The sequence below is a fragment of the Ursus arctos genome, unplaced genomic scaffold (assembly GCF_023065955.2).
Source record: "Ursus arctos isolate Adak ecotype North America unplaced genomic scaffold, UrsArc2.0 scaffold_4, whole genome shotgun sequence".
Taxonomy (NCBI): domain Eukaryota; kingdom Metazoa; phylum Chordata; class Mammalia; order Carnivora; family Ursidae; genus Ursus; species Ursus arctos.
Window position 1 is genome coordinate 8,287,007 of NW_026623056.1, and position 17,627 is coordinate 8,304,633.

Below are 17,627 nucleotides of genomic sequence, written 5' to 3' on the forward strand. Positions count from 1 at the left end.
GCTGAAGAGTTGCAATAGAGACGGCCAGCAAAGCCAAAAATATTCAGATGTGCAAATCTGAACATTTACAAAAAAAAGTTTGCCAATCTGTAAAGTAGACAGATCTAAATACACATATGAGAGCTTATTTCAATTTGATGTTTCATACTTTCTCTGTGGGGAAATTACCTGTCCTCACTAGATTTTACTAAAAGCATCAATTGTGTTGACTTACAATGGCTATTGTTTCATGTGTTAGTCTTTTCCTTTCATTTACATTTTAAACTCCTTTAGCATGCCTAGCATTGTAGGAATATCTTTATAGAAGATATAAAATATTACAAACATAGGACATAGGAAATGTGGCTATTAAAATATTGAACGGGACAGTCGATTCATCTCTTGTATGATCACATTATTTTGTGAAACTATTAACTGATTTGTTGAAGCAATTTACTGAGGTTAAGCACATTGATTTAGATAATTCTTGTGACTTGAAAAGAAGACATAAAATTATGGGTATTAAAAAGTAACGAAACAAATAAACAAACTATCATGAATGTCATCTAGTTAGTTCCCAATAGCATCATTAAAAATAAGCCTATTGATGTTTGTGCTTATTTGGCCTTATGTTTGTATGCAGGGTTGTTTTTTTCTCAGAAATCTTCACCAATTTTCATCACATTTTTTTTCACTTTTGCTCATTTAGTTCTAGCGTTTTGAGTCATAATTTCTGTGACTCTTTGCATAGTTTTTGGATTCTTTTAGTTCTGTCTTAGTTTGGAGACCAGATGTGAGGTCAGCACTCAAATAGAGCTCTCATCAGTGCAAAAGTGATAGGGGGATTACCCTCTAACCCATTCAATCTTGAGAAGAGGCATTGTGCATCATCATTATAATCAGCAAATAAAATCCTTATGAAGGCCACTTCCCTAAAGTCTCCTTTCTTTTTTTAAACATAAGTTTGAATAAACACAGCAAGTGGAATTTAGTAGAAGCAGAATCCAATGAGAGTTAGTCCTCTGTAAGGATTTCAGAACTTCCTCTACTTTATTTGCAGGTAAGTATAGTTTATCTGCTCTGGGGAAATGGTGCTGATTATTTAAAAATCAGAGATGAAAGAAGAAGCCCCAAAGCAAGATGATTTATTTGCTTTTTTGGTAAACCTGATTCTGTTTTGTAACCTTTGAAACATGGACTTTATGAGTGATAGTATTAAAATTTATACTCCCTCTAGAGTGTGTTATTAATCATTATTGCTCTGCTGGGCCTCAGGATTACCTGTCTGCATTGTAATGCAGCTTTCCTTAATATTTACAATTGAAATACCAATGGTTCTTAAGACATCTCATATATTTCTATGAATGAAATGGGATTCACAAGAGATAAGGGCTTGCCTCCAGAAATGAACTACAAAATATTAAATTCCTCTTACAAATTTGTAGAACCTTTTAAACCAATGCTAATTTTATACTTCTGAAATGAAATATCTGATTCTAATGGTTGTCCTTTAGTGGTCCAAAAAGTAAATGAAATTATTATCTAAGGATAGTTATATTAGAAATAAAAACACTAAACTATATGTACTTGAAATTCTAGGGCCTCTGCTAAGCAGTATGTGATCTGGAGATACCGGGATGACCTCAAACCAAACTTGCCCAGGAGATTTTCAGTTCTGCCAAGTTCTTAGCACTATCGAGAGCTCTTATTAATATTTTCTGTAGGAAAGGACAGTTGGGTATAGCACTTGCCTAAATTTGGGAGTAGTAGCAAAAAGACCTTTTTTGGAGGAGCTTTCCCACTGAATCAAATTCAGTCATTGAGTTCTATTATGATTCAAAGGGTACAAGATAGCATTGTTCTTAGGAGCTCATAAAATAGTGAGGGAGACAAACGTATACACTAAGATTTTTCAGACTATACTGAGGGAAAATTGACTTGAACATGTTTCACACCTTAATCTATTCTGGGGGAGGGAATGTTCTCAGAATTTCTGCCCTTTTTTTCCGGTATTCTTTTACTTCTTCATTGAACCCACTTAGTTTCACCCTTTCTACACTTAATTGGTCCTGCACCAAACTATATCCCCTATTGACTTTTGCAAGAAATTCTTCACACTATACATGACAATTATAAATTTATAAATTAATTGAAGATTTGGTGGGTTATGTGGGAAGAGGTCATGTCATGGAGACTTCCATCCGCTCCACTTCCTGTTTCTTGTTGTTTCATCATTTCTGACAGCTCCCCAAAACTCAAACTCCTAATACGTTCTTTTCTTCTCTATCTAGCAAAGCCCATCTACCGGAATAGTCTGGTTTTCCCCTTTCCCACAAGATTGCTGCTTGTTTTTTATATTGTTGAATAAGTAATACAGAAATTGCAGATGGGATAGAGAGACGGAGAAGCAACACAAAGGAACTTAGAGATTTTGGAAGCATTCAAATTTAAAATGTCAAATTGGAGCATAGTGATTACAGTATATGTCACTTTAAAACTTCATAGTAGATCTTGGAACAAGATTAAAAATCCCTTTTAATCTCATTCCAGCTGTGTGGTTGAGAGTAAAGCATTATTCCAAAGTATCCCTAGTATTTTCTGGGTCAGGAAATTACTACTTTAGAAAAAGAGAGGCATTTGGAACCAAAATTTTGATCTGGACATTTAATAATAAAATGTACTACACCCAAGAAATGCAAGCTAAAAAAAAAAAAAAATGAAAGCTACATATAAAATCAATTAAAAGCAAAAACAGAGTTATTAGGAAATCATGTGATTGTTGTGGTTGGATATTAAAAAACATTTTTTCTCCACTTGAAGCACCATATGGTTGGCAACAATTTAAAAAAGCAAACACGCATGTATTTATATATATGTGCTGCAGAAAAATATATTTTAATTTTGTACATTATGTTTGTGTATAAAGAACTAGAACAAATTAGTACTTTTGAAAAAAAGTATTTGATAGGATCTGCTATTAAATTTCTTATATCACATATTGCACAGTGTTTCTTAGTAAAAGTGTTATAAAGCTATTTAAATAAAACTAAGAATTATCTAGTTTGTAAGAAAAATTGGGACATATTTCACTGGTTGGTTTAGTTCATAAAATATTTCAAAATGTAAGCAGTGAAGGAAATTTTTGACCTAAACTTAGACTTGGGATATACCTCTTTTTGTTTGTTTAATATTGTTTGGGATGCTAGCTAAGTACACAGTGCTTTGATGCTGCTTGAATTTATTTCACATAACAGGTCCAGAAGTGAGACAAATTAATGTAGCAGCTGAATGACATTATCACAGACTCTGTTTCTTTCTGTCCTTCTGCTCGGCCATCCTCAAGATGTTAGCTTTGTCCTCAGACTAACTTCCTTCATGCCCACAAGATGACTACATCAGTTCTAGGCATCATATCCATATATAACAGTAGGAAAAAAAGCGTTTTGTTAGGAGGGTGGAAACTTTGCTAGGAGTCCCAGAACACCTTTCCTTCCATCTTTGGCTAGATATGGATAACATATATACCTGTGAATCAATCCCTGGCAAAACAATTGGGGCCACTGTGATTCACTGAGCCTAAATCAAAATTGTCTTGAATCTGAGCACAAGCATCCTCTTCAGAATTTCTTAGGAAAAAGACATGTAAGGTGAATCAGAGGGTTTGCCTAGCAAAGAAGAGGAAAAAAGTGGGTAAAAAGCTAACAAAGTCTGTTAGAGAAACATAGTATCCAGCTCTAAGCCAGTGGTTCTAAATGCTGCGTACACTTCAGAATTACCTAGGAAACTTTTAAAAAATATTTTGAATTAATTGGTCTGGGTTGCACGTAGATACTAGCATTAAAAAAAAAAATGCCCCTGGTGATTTTAATGTATAGCTAAGTTTGGGAACCAGTGCTGTAGGCAAACTGAAGATAGAGTAAGGAGACAAAAACTTTCATGAGTCTGTACACATTTATCGGCTCAAGCAGCTTTTCAGCTTTATTGAACATTATCTGAAAATTAAACACTGTCCAGGTGGGTATAATTACCAACCCGAAATCTTAGACCACAGTTAATTTGCCACACCCTTAAATGGTGCTCCCTGCCATATTCACGGGCCATGTTCTAAGACTGTATACTATTTGGGTACTTAAAGTACCCAGACAGCTTTCCTAGCCAATCGAAGTTGGGGTTTTATTTAAAGGTAGGAATGTCAGTCCCATTTTTGTGATGAGAGAACTGAGTTGCAGACAGGCTATTAGCGGAAGAGGTAGAAGTAGAGTTCTTATAACAGTATCCTGACCGCCAGGGTTTCCTCCTTAGTGTTACTACTTATATTCTTGTTGTATTTATTTAGGTATCATTTATTTAGATCACAGTAAAGCTTCATAATTATAATAGGTACACCATTTATTGACAGCTTACTATGTATGAGCCAAGAACTGTGCTAGGTGCTTTATCCTTGCCCGAACATTTGTTTAATCATAGCAACAATCACATGCAGTAAATATTATTAACGGTACTTTAGGGATAATGAAATTGGAAGTGAGAGCTTATTATTTCTCCAGTGTCTCTTAATTAGTTCACTTCTCTGGAATCTAGAATTTGTATCCATGATGCCATGGGTTGCATTGGCATATAAAATACCAAAATGCATGTTCTTTTCATTTTGCTGTTCACAGAGATTTGATTTTGTACAGCTTCCCAGAACAGTAAATACCTATTGGTTGATTAATGGGTAATAGATGCTGGGTAGCCCTGGACTGGTTTGCATTTTCCCTGCACATTATAATTTACATTTTTTTTAGAAGTAAGTTTTTTCCAGTGGCTTTGCAACTATGCTAAGTACTGAGCATATGATCAAAGAACAATTGAATGGATAAATGAAGTGGAATCTTTAGACTGCTTAGTTTAGAGTTGCTCAAATTATAAGGACTGTGAAACTTCTTTGCTGATAATTTCTTTTCCCTTAGGAACTTAAAATATTAAAATTAAAGACTTCTAAGATGTAGCTGAAATTGTACTCCCTAGTATTTTGAAACAAATACTGAATTACTGGAGAGTGTACCTTGAGTTGTTCAGTCATACTCCATATTGCCGTTTTTAATAAAAACAATACCCTTTTAATAAAACGACATAATTGGTCTGTATGGCTGACATTTATTTAGATGCTTGATTTACAATTTTTTTTTTCTAATTGAAAGATAAGAGGAAAATAAACTTGGCAATGGCTATTAAGGACTGACTGGTTTAGTTTTTCATAGAGAGAACGTTTTCCAAATTACTGAATTATGATACTGAAAATGAAGGGCAAGCTCCTTGTTGGGGGGAAAGTGTTAGAGTAGCCCTAATGCAGAATCTCATTAAAGCAACTGTCAGGATTCCTCTATTTTACCATCACCTCCCCTATTCTGTAAGAAGCAACTGTCGTTTTGAGTGAGTGTACTGCCAAAGAGGCATTTACAAATAAATGAAAAATGTCACAATTGATTTCACTCCTTCCAGAATACTGTGTGTCAGCTTTGTCACAAACTGTCTTTGTTATTCTCTGTTTTAGATCTCCCAGCTGGACATTGGAAATAACTTTTGATGGTTTAGGGCCTCTCTCATTTGACCCCAGGTAAGCCCTCTATTGGTGACCTTTTACAAATATTTGTAAAACTATTTGAACAGTTAGAGAATATAAAACCTTTCCCCCTCTTTCTCTCTGTAACTGCTGTTTTTGTCAAAAAGTATTCAGATGTCAATATCGTTTACTTACACTTTTGAACACTGCTGAGAATTATTCCATGCATTACAAAACACTGTAAAATTATGCAATTATATTTCACATTGTCTTCTCCAATACAATGGTTTGTTGTTAGCATGCTTAATCTAATAATAATGCTAATAACCAGATTACTTGTAAAGAAGATATATGGCCATGCATTTCCCATATTTTGAAATAAATGTCTAAATTTTTATCACTTATTTTTATATTATCTTGGATACATAAGTCCTTCATATAATTTTTATATAACATCATTGATACACATTCGTTATTGCCATCACCATAAACCGGTCCACTCCCTCTACCGCCGTCATGCTAACATCATTGAGGTCTTATTCTGAGCCACATACTGTGCTAAGCAATTATATGAATTATCTTATATAAATGTATCACAGTGGTACTTGAATCCTAAGTTAATATGGATTTGGAAAAAAAGCAACTAATTAGAAATTGCTAGCAGCATTTTTTATTATGGATATTAAATTAAAGGAAAGTAAATCTTCATATAATTATACTTTAAGAGATTTTAATCAGTATAATTAGTTATAGATTGTGCCATCATTTGAGATTATTTAGCTTTCTACTTGAAAGATCATGGAATGGACCAATTAGCAATATTCTGTTTCTCTTGGAAAATAGAAGTTGAAGTAATCACTCATTCATTCGACAAATATTTATTGAACACCTATTATGTGCCATTTACTTTGAAGACATCATGGTGAAGAATATGTATCTAATTCTCATGACTTTACAATGTAGTGGCAGTCAAAAAATAGGCAAGTACAATGTAGTGTGATGAATGAAAACAATAGGGAAATACATGAGGTACAGTAGAAGAAATGAAGTGAGCGTCTAAGCCAGACGGGATGGATGCTCAGGGAGTGATGTGGAAGTAGAAGGTGGAGGAATATTAAGTTTTAGTTGTGATGTCTGAAGGGTAGTGTTTAAGATAGGGAGATATGTCTGAAGAATTAAGGAAGAGGCAGATCATGAGTGTCCTCATGAGCCATACTTAGGAATTCAGATATAGTTGCGAATAATGGCAGTTAGACTAGAAAGACTTCATCTGTTATTAGACATTCTCTTCAAATCAGGCTGGTCAAATTCTCACAGCACTAGCTTTCTATATATACAGTGAAGGAAGGCAGGCCATTCTTCCTCCTTCACACCTATATAAATAGAATGTATTTCCTAAAATATAAGGTCTTTATGAGCAAGAACCTGGGTTAAGTCACCTTGTTTTCTCATATCTATTGTAGTACTTTGCACATAGCAGGCTCTCAATATTTATGGAGTAGGATAACAGAATTGAATGTAAAACTTTGGAAAATGGATAGGTTGACCTACCAGAGGCTACCTGCAAAGACTGACTATTTATGATCATAACCTCTTCTTTCACTGATCAGTTGGCATAAACGGCAACATTCTTTTCCACATCTCCTCCTTACTTTTAGATTTATAGGAAGAGGCTCCATCAAAGTGAATCAGTATGAAAAGCAATTTTTAAAACAAACAACATGTCAATTTGCAAATAAAAAATATGTCAATAAATTCTCTTTAAACTAAAAAAGGTTTGGAGGAAACTAAGGATACATGAAGAAAATGATTTTTAGCAAAAGAAATAATAATATATACAATTTTTATTTATTCATTTTTTAACTCTAGAAAATACATAGTCAAATACATTATAAAAACTTTCTTTTGTAATGAGAGAGATGAAATGAAAATGATGATTATATGAATCATGTATTGTAAGATAATGTATCAGGAAGATAAATTTCACTTGTTAAGCAAGCAAAAATAATTTAATGAGGAGCCTTTAAAAATTATGGTGACCGGGGCGCCTGCTGGCCTGGCGGGAAGAGCATGCAACTCTTGATCTCAGGGTCACGAGTTTGAGCCCCACTTGGGTGTAGAGATTACTTAAATAAATAAATAATTTAAAAAACTATGGCAATTAACAAATCAGAAAATTACTTTAATAGTGTGCAGTTGACCTAGGGGAGTCAAACCCCAAATGGTTGAAAATAGGTGTATAACTTTCAACTCTTCCAAAACTTAACGGCTAATAACTTACTGTTGACTGGAAGCCTTACTGATAATGTAAATAGTCTGTTACCATATATTTTGTATGTTATATATCTTATTTACTATTTTCTTAGAATTAAGTAAGCTATAGAAAAGAAAAAGTTATTAAAATTATAAGGAAGAGAAAATACTTTTACAGTACTGCTCATAAGTGGGCCTGCACAGTTCAAACCCATGTTGTTCAAGGGTCAACTGTATATTATCGTATAGTGTAGACATTTTGGGTTCAGTTATAAAAATAAATTCTGTATTTCTTACCACTGCAATGTTCTCCATTCTAGAGTCTTTTCTTTGACCAGCTTTTCTAGCATTATTCCTTTAAGTGTGCTGTTTTACAGTCATTTTTCTGCTGGATTGTCTTTGGGACCAGTGGAGCATTTCTGAGAATTTTTTGTTTGTGACCACATGTAATTCTGGAAGTACTATGAACACTCACCCAAAGCTGCACAGAGTAGGATATCAGCTTTCATGTCTTTTTGGTGTTCTAAGCTAAGGAGATAAAACTAGTAGGACATTTAAATTATTTTTTTCCATTTTTCCAAAATGAAAAAAAATTTTAAAAATATAAAATCTAACTATATAGAATATTTAAGGAATAAAGAAAATAAAAACAAGGATACCAAGTTGCATTTAGAATCTGTCAACCTTAGTTATAATTTGTTGTCCTTTGGGTAACGGCAGTATTTTACAAAATGAAGAGGCAATTCTCAGAGAAATGTTGCCTAGTGTTATGGAATAGTGGACGTTTATCTGGCTTGCTATCAGTCAAAATACAGGTTAAAAATAGCCAAATTAAAACAGATAAAATGAAGAGTAGAAATTGAGAGTAGAAAAGTAAATGAATAGAAAAGAAGCAGAAATGAGAACAATAAAACTGGGGAATATTGTGAAGGGGATCAGGATATGCCATCCCTAAATTTGACTCTGGCATAAGAATTACTTTGAGCTGAATGTATTCGAGGTCCTGAAATCCCTTATCTGCCTAAAAGCAGAGCCTTCCAGAAGAATTCAGAAGTCATTAAATCCCTTTCTGCAAAGCGACTCTAAGCTCACGATGCCCAAACAGACATTACCACAGTACTGTCATATCCTCCATCCATTTTCCTAAAGGCCCTTTTATTTTTCCAAAAAGTGATTTGCTTTTCCACAGGTGCCCTTTCTCCCCCTCCCTTTCCCTTAATGAGTTCAGTTCATAGACCCCAAATTCTAACCTCCCCTTTGAGTTAATCATCTCTTAGTCCTCCTTGTGTAAACTCAGTGGGCATGTTAAAGGATTTTTGTTTGGTTTTCTCTTACTGATCTCTCTTTTGTCAGTATAATTTACAGGGCCCTGGCCACTAACTTAAGATGTATAGAGGGCAAAAGATTTCCTTCCCTACAATGGAGGCCTAGGGCTTCATAGCACATGGATACAAGCATTATGGATTTCACTTTTAGGGATATTTAGTGTAGGAATTTGCTTCCGTGCACCTCCTAGGTCAACACTTGATATAATCTAACTCTTTTGTTATCTGATCTCAGTTTATCAGTTCTGCCTCTGGTCTAAAGCTGGTCCAAATGAAATATACTTATAACGAAGAGATAAAAGGTGAACCACAGGGGTGCCTGGGTGGCTCAGTCAGTTAAGTGTCTGCCGTAGGCCCTGGTCATAATCCCAGCATCCTGAGATCCAGTCCTCCTGCAGGCTCCCTGCTCAGCAGGGAGCCTGCTTTTCCCTGTCCCTCTCCTGCCTCTCTGTCTCCTTGTGCTCTCTCTCACTCCCAGTCGCTCTCTCAAATAAATAAATAAAATCTTAAAAAAAAAAAATAAAGATGAACCACAAAGGCATTCTGAATGTCCTTATAATGATGTAAGAAAGATGATAGGGTTTGAAGCCAAAGGCCAAGAAAGCATTCTTGAGACGTCTTCGGTACATAAAGGTGATTTTATTGAAGCAGGGGGACAGGACCCGTGGGCAGAAAGAGCTGCAACGGGGTTCTGAGGCGTAGCGGATTATATACTTTCAAGTTGGGAGGGGTTAGGGATAGTGTAAGTCTCTAAGGAATTTTGGAAGCAAGGTTTCCAGGACCTTGAGAAGGCTGGCTATTGTTGGGAAAATACCATTTATTACTGTCGAATAAAACCTTAGTCATGAGATCCTTCAGCTGTATATCAGTGGGCTATATGCTTGGGGGATGATTGCCGACACATATCGTGGGGTTTAGAGATAAAGGAAATTTATAAAGGAATTTTTTTTTTAAGATTTTATTTATTTATTCGACAGAGATAGAGACAGCCAGCGAGAGAGGGAACACAAGCAGGGGGAGTGGGAGAGGAAGAAGCAGGCTCATAGCGGAGGAGCCTGACGTGGGGCTCGATCCCATAACGCCGGGATCACGCCCTGAGCCGAAGGCAGACGCTTAACCGCTGTGCCACCCAGGCGCCCCTATAAAGGAATTTTTATACACTAAAGTAGACTTACAGGATCCTGCAGTGGGGGGGCGGGGTTCTGCTAGGATTGCCTTTTGCCCTTAGCAAAGTATTGAGGCAGTTCAGTCCCTAGAGAAATGTCACTCAGTACCTGTTTCAAGGACTTGTCAATGGGCTGTTGGTAGTAAGGAAGTTTAATAATTTTTCTTCTGCCTTTGTTTCCCACATCAATAATACCTCTAAAATGTGTTTTTTAGCAAAAACATTACCCTCTGTCTTTAACAACAACTATAGGTCTCTAATATATAAAATAAAAATTTGGTTACAGATCTTCTACTTAGGATGGGGTTTATCCCAAAAGACCTATTATTAAATTGATAATATCATAAGTCCAAAATGCATTTAACCCCTGTCCTACCAAACATCATAGCTTAGCTTAGCCTACTTGAAATGTGCTTAGAACACTTACATTAATCTATATTTGTACAAAATCATCTAACTAAAGCTTATTCTATAATAAAGTGTTGAATATCTTATGTAATTCGTTAAATACTGAAAGTGAAAAACAGAATGACCGTATGGGTACAAAATGGTTGTAAGTGTATGGATCATTTACCCTCGTGATCGTGTTGTCTGACTGGAAGCTGCGGCTTGCTGCTCCGGCCCAGAATCACAAGGGAGTAGCATACAGCATACTGCTAGTCCGGAAAAAGATCGAAAATCAAAATTTGAAATACGGTTTCTATTGAACGTGTATCTCTTGCTTTCACACACCACCATAAAGTTGAAATATCGTAAGTTGGGACTTTGTAAGTCAGGGATCATCTGTACTTTCTTTAATGTATGAAAGAGCCCAAAGATATCAGCCCCTAATCCATAATACCTGATTTTTTTTTTTTTTTAAGATTTTATTTATTTATTCGACAGAGATAGAGAAAGCCAGCGAGAGAGGGAACACAAGCAGGGGGAGTGGGAGAGGAAGAAGCAGGCTCATAGCGGAGGAGCCTGATGTGGGGCTCAATCCCATAACGCCGGGATCACGCCCTGAGCCGAAGGCAGACGCTTAACCGCTGTGCCACCCAGGCGCCCCACAAATAGGAATTTCTGATAAGACAAAAATAATGGTTTCTTTGGCTATAAAATAAGAGCTCAAATCAGAAAAATCACTAACTCCTTATATATTCAGAATAGGGAATTAAATAAAAAGTTCACAGAACAAAATTTCTTCTACTAAGAGGAGAAAAAAAAGCAGAAGATGTAGCCAGGCCTGCCAGTGGGATGTGTAAACAAGCGCAAGCTGGACCCGTGGCCGAAGGGTGGCTTCTGGCTGGGCCAGGTGGTGGTAACAGTCCGAAGCGCAGGCTGCCGGGTTTCGGGGTCATTTCCGAATCCCATTCTGTCTATTGGTTTCCTTCTTTCACTTCCACCTTCTGACTCCGACAGCACCTGTTCTGTACCATTACCCTGGCAGGCAGCCTTAATGTACATTTTAACGAAATCTTTGTGCCAAATTTTCTCAAGTTACCAGAGGCAATTGTTAAAAAACCTTGCAGAACAAGTAGGACAAAACAAAACAGTTTTCTGTGCAAGCTATGATAGTCAAATATACTCCTGGCAGGAAGACCTCTTGTGAATTTTACACACAATATTAGAAACTGGCTGTTGGCAAGGAAAACTTCAGTTGTTTTTAATTGTCTCGATGAAGGGGTGTAAATCTCCTCCATTCCATTGCTGTTTATTGAATGTCTGTTCATGCTAACATGCCCAATTTGGCTTCTCTTTTTCATTAATATAGCTATGCAAATTTTCAGGAACTGAGACAAAAGCAGGTGTGTGTGTGTGTGTGTGTGTTTGCATTAAGACAAAGCCTTTTCCAGGCAATACACCAGGGCTCATGACAACTTGTTGCCTGGATACTAGGAATCTCACATGTGGGTTTTCTTAATAATAGACATTTTGATTTTTTTCTATAGAAAACTTGGTAGAAGTTTCTTCTTTTAGTAGTTGTGGCCCATCTATGTACCATTTGCCATGTGGAGATGGAAGGGGAGAATTAAAATAAAACTTCTCTCAAAACAGGAATAACATAGTTTCTGTTTGGGACACATATTTGTCCTAGGGTTTTGGAAGTACAGTTTTGCACATTTCTTTCTCTTTCCGTATTGCTCTCCTTTAATTCCAAGCTCTTATGGAATATTCATTCTTAAAATATTAAAATTCAGGTAACATGAATTTCAAAGAAAACTTTCAGAGGCTTCTTCCTCTCAGTGCCTGTTACACCTGTTCCACATTCCATTTGTTTTGAAATCCATAATTTTAACTGAGAATGAAGTAAATTAAAAATTATGAAGAGAATTTAGTGAAGAATTTTGTAATAGATTATTTTTGATTACCATATATCTGAGTAATCTTTTGTAAAATTTTTACATGCTGGTCTAAGTTCTTCTAAATTAGAAAATTGGAATGTGTGCCAAGCACAGATTCAGGTCAGAAAGATGAAAGACAATAATTAAGTAACATGAAGGTTAATTGTCTAGGGACTTCACAACTATATAAGTACAATATGTTTATTTAGTAAATTTAAAGTGGGTTAATCAATCAGCCATTCAGCATACCCTGACTATGTGACATGTGTATAAAAATGTATGGGGTGCTATGAAATATATTTTTTAAGCAATCAAAAAGCTGTACTGGACTTACAGTTTTAGGTGTTATGGAATGTAGAGTTCAGTATGTTTCCTGCTGCAGAACTGTCTACAATTATAGGAAAACAAAATTGGCACTAAAAAAATAAGATAAAATTAGGGAAAAGGAGCATTTTTAAATAGGTGCTAATATGAGGTGAAAGCATGTTTGTCAAAGTCGTTAGAGGAGGGTTAAATAATTTGCTGTGGAATTTTCAGAGAAGGCATGTTAGAGCCAATATGGCTTCACGGGACTGTGACAGATGCGGAGAACTTGGGTAGATGAAAGAGGTAAATAGAAATCTTTCTGGGGTCATCGACAGCATGAACTATAAAAGTAGTCTTTTGGCAGGTAAGGTCAGGGAGAATGACAGTGCAAGAAGGACACTGTAGTGACTGGAATAGAGGATTTGTCCTGGGCAGTTATTACTGGATTTAAGGAGAAGTAACTAGGGTCAGGGTCTTCACAGCCAGGCAGAGTATTTTAAATCTAGACAGTGGACAGTGTTAATTTCTCGGCCTGGGAGTGTCATTATGAAGACAGATCTTCTGTGATGGGAACCTAGGCTGAGATTAGAGGCAGGATGGTTGGCTGGGAGAGAGTTGTGAGTATCTATGCAGGGGAAGAGTGGGCTGTGTGAGGGTATGTTTGGGGAAGTGAATGAAGAAATACAGTGTGAGTAATTAAGCAATATTTTACTGATGCTTATTTCTTATTTACAAATATAGTACAATAATTAACACATTCCAGAGACAGTAATTAGCAATCAGGTTAAATTACTTTGATTACTTTGTTTGCGTTTAATGAAAAACATTTTGAGAAAGCTACTTTCTAAGGTGTTTTATAGGTCCTCTCAATATAATGTCTCTTTTGCTTTTACTTCATTCTCTCCCTCTCCCTTTCCCTTTCTGTCCCTTAGCTCTTTTTCTCTGTCCTCTCTTTCCAAGTTTTCCTCTTCAAAGAACAAAATTTTAGTGTGTGTTTTATTAAATTATTTTTTTTAAAAAATAATCATTTTATGTATTACCTAAACAGTTTAAAAATTATATAGGCTTAAAATGAAAGAGAAATAACAACCTTCTAATACCTGTCTACATTCCTACTCCTAAGAGATAAGTTTCAACTGTTCTGATTTTTCTTCTGCTAGTTCTATGCTTATATAGTTATTTCTCAATTTATACGTTATTATCCATTGACTTCTTGTTTTTTTTAGTTGAGACTGTATTTCTCTAAGATCACATCCCAGCCATCCAAATTATCCTCCATTTTAAAATTACATCACATTTGTTTGTTAAATTAATGGTTTTTACATTTATAATAATTATCATTTACTTCTGAACCAGTACATGTATCATGATATTTTTTTTCTTTCTCACAAATTTTTTTTCTATGTTTTCTTTGTGTCTGTTGCTATTTGTTCCCCAGTGGTCTATGAAAGGTATATTAAATGGCTATCGATACCATTTTAAAATGATTTTTTGTTGTTGTTCTCAGGAAAGCATTCCTTTTAATGTCTTTATTATTGAAGGCAGGGGCCCAAGTGAGGAATATGGTCCTTACCTTAGGAAATGAGAACAGTCACAGAACCCAGAAGCAACTAGGAAAAATACTCTGGAAACACCAACAAAGTAAACTCCTCTTGAGCTTGATGGGGAGAGAGAAAGGTTGGGAGTGAGGAAGGGAATGGATTTAGGCGGAACTCATAAAATAATCTATTAGCTACATTAAGCTGTTTTTGTTTTTGTCCTGGAAATATTCCTGTTTTGTCCCTTCATCCTCCTGCATCGGTTTTCACTGTTGTTCCTGGACCCGGTACAACTGTCATCCCGCAACTTTTCTCTCCTGCTTTTGATTTTAGGATCCTGTGTTACCTTTATCTCATTCCTGTCTCCTGTGGCTTTCTCAGAAAGGGTGCTTGGGAATGTTTTTTGACTCCTCAAGTTTGAAATGTCTTTACTTTCCCTTCACGCTTGATTGGTAGTTTTGGTGAGCACAGGCAGCTTCCTCTCAGAACTTGCAAGGCTCTGTTATCTTGTAGTGTTTCTGCTGGGAAGTCAGAGGCCATTCTGATGGTTGGTGCCGCTATTCTCAGGAAATTGTACGATCTCTTTTTTGGGCACCTGTGTACTTTGTCAAACTTGTCTTTCAGTTTGGTAATTTTTTTGTTCTTTTTATTATTGTCATTGTTATATTATTATTGTGATTTTCTTTCCTCTGATTTCTCTATTTCTTCAACTCCTATTAGAAAAAATGCTAGCTATCCTGGATTAATTCTCCGATATTTTTTTCTTTTTTCTTGTTACTTTCCATTTCTTTTTGTTTCTGGTGTTTTTAAATTTTGTCTTTTATTATTATGTTTGTAACTTTTAAGAACTCTTTATTCTGAGATCATTCCTATTTTATGATATTCAGTTCTTGTTTTATGGTGGTACACTGTATTTTGTCAAAGTCTTTCTCACTCTGCATAGTCTGTTTCCCTGTAATTCTCCTCTCCCCCCCCCTTTTTTTTCCTGTTTTACTCTCCTTTATGTTAGAAACATTCCTCACATATTTAATAATCTATAAAGGACTATTTTAAGAATGAAACACTAAAAACTAATAACCGTATGCCTCTTAGGTGGGATTTGTTTCCTGATGAACTTCACTATAAGAATGTGTAGGATGGTGATGAGCAAGCCTTTTTTAGTACCTGATCTCTCTCTCTCTCTCTCTCTCTCTCTCTCTCTCTCTCTCTCACACACACACACACACACACTTCATGTAACAACCCAGAAAAGTAGATGTGTTTCCCATTTTAGTGTTGAAGAAACAGAGCCAAATGGGATAAAACAATTTTCCAAGGTTACATATCTCATTAGGTACAATATTCTGTTATTTGTTCAGGTCTGTATGGCTCAAAATCTCACACTCTTTCTAAGATATCATTGTTTATTTTTTCTTTTTGGAGTTCTGAGCCAGGTGGTATTATGGTAAAATTTGGTGAAGATAGTCACAACTCTTTAAACTGTAGATTATGAGTAATTTAACTAAAGTGTAAGGACATTTTGAAATGCTCTCTGAAGCCTTTCAGTTTATAGCATTTAAACAAAATGTTAGAATAGTAAATTATAAAGGAATTAGAAATGCTTCATCACTTTGTACTTTAGTGATGTCACCACATTCTTAAAGCAAAAAGCTAGAAGTGGAAAAGGAATCACCTTCATAAACTGGAGAGTCAAATGAAAATATGTATAGTCTTTGAGAAAGTAGTTTGGTAGTATATACCAATAGAAGTTGATACCTCTGGTTGAGACCTCTAATTTTAGAAATCTTTTTCTACAGGAGGAAATCAGAGGTGTGGATAAAACTATAGATACATTTTCAAAATTATGTCCATTATTAAGTATATAAACATAAAATTAGAAACAACCTAAATTCCTACAATGGGAGAACTTTTAAGTAAATTATGAGGAAGCCATATGTTGGAGTATTATGTAGGTCTTAAACATGATGCTTTCAAAGGGTACTTAAAATACCATAAGGAAGTGCCTGGTGTGTTAAGTGAAAAAGCAGAATGCCAAATTGTACTCAAAGTACAGTGCAAAGTAGCTTAAAATTCATGTACATATGCGTAGAAAAAAAGACTGGAAGAAAATATACCAAACTGCGTATTTGTCTCTAGATTCTAGAATTATAGGCAATTTAAATTTTTCTCATTGGTGCTCCTCTGTAATTTTCAGATTTCCTAAAATAACTGTGTATTACTTTAATAATAATAAAAGTGTATGGTCTTTAAAAACACTTAAAGGAAAGAGAAAAACTCTCTCTGGTCTTTTTGCTGTTGAGAGTGAGTGAAGCTAAGTGTTCTTTGTTTCTTCCCTATGATCATATCATCATCTGGGGATGGTGTTAATGGGAAAGAATTGGGCTCTTTTCTGCGCTAGATTGTCTTTAAGAATTTCCTAATTTAGGAAAAGGGGCTGATTCCTGTCCTCTTTATTACTTCTTTTCTTGTGTTTCTTACCTATATTCTTCCATTTTCTATACCTCAACAACTCATCATTGGATTGTCATAAATAAGATTTAAGTCACTAAAGTACATTTCATATTTATTATACATTTTTATTTACAGTGTAGTTTAAATGTGATTCATACACAAATTGGAACTGGTTTCTGAAATATTTTGTAAAAAATCTGTTAAAGGTTTCCTCGTGACAAATGTTATATATGAGAAAAGTTCAAGGTGTATAACTGGGTCTTATGAATAAACAGTAAGGGGAAAATCATCCTTATTACCTATAATTAATACTGGTCTAGCTTTTAGACTTTTTTTTAGGTAAACAGTCATTTTATGTAATTTAATTACTAATTACACTGATTTTAAACACCTGGGCTCCCTTTGCACAATCTATAAAAATCTTTAGGAAATAACAATTAATACATGCATGATGTTGAAATGGAATGAAAAGGGTGGGATCTGGACATTACTTGCACTTTTATGAATCTCAGCTATACTGAATTCTTCTAGAATAGAAATATTATAAGCAGCATTGCTGGTTTTGTGGACACAATTTTAATGGCAAAAGTTTTTTGCATGACCATTTAAAAGTGTATTTTTAAATTCAAAGCATACAAAATTTGGCTAAATAATTCTTGCAAGGGTAGGCAATAGACACTGTGTTCTTGAATATTCAAAAAGAGTAAAATGTGTATTTTCTTTCTGTAATCACTGTGTAAA

At 35.2% G+C, this 17,627-nt stretch overlaps 1 protein-coding gene and 1 pseudogene across 2 annotated transcripts in view; one reads left to right on the forward strand and one right to left on the reverse strand.

Moving 5' to 3' along the window:
- The window catches only part of LOC113245369 (proto-oncogene serine/threonine-protein kinase mos-like), a 39,082-nt pseudogene extending 27,369 nt beyond the window's left edge, over positions 1 to 11,713 (reverse strand).
- Positions 1 to 17,627, forward strand: part of NAALADL2 (N-acetylated alpha-linked acidic dipeptidase like 2) — a 1,320,052-nt gene that overhangs the window by 90,669 nt on the left and 1,211,756 nt on the right. For both annotated transcript variants that reach the window (XM_057306508.1, XM_057306509.1), the window contains exon 2: positions 5,516 to 5,578. The gene's annotated coding sequence lies outside the window, so the exon portion shown is untranslated. The remainder of the gene's footprint in view (positions 1 to 5,515; positions 5,579 to 17,627) is intronic.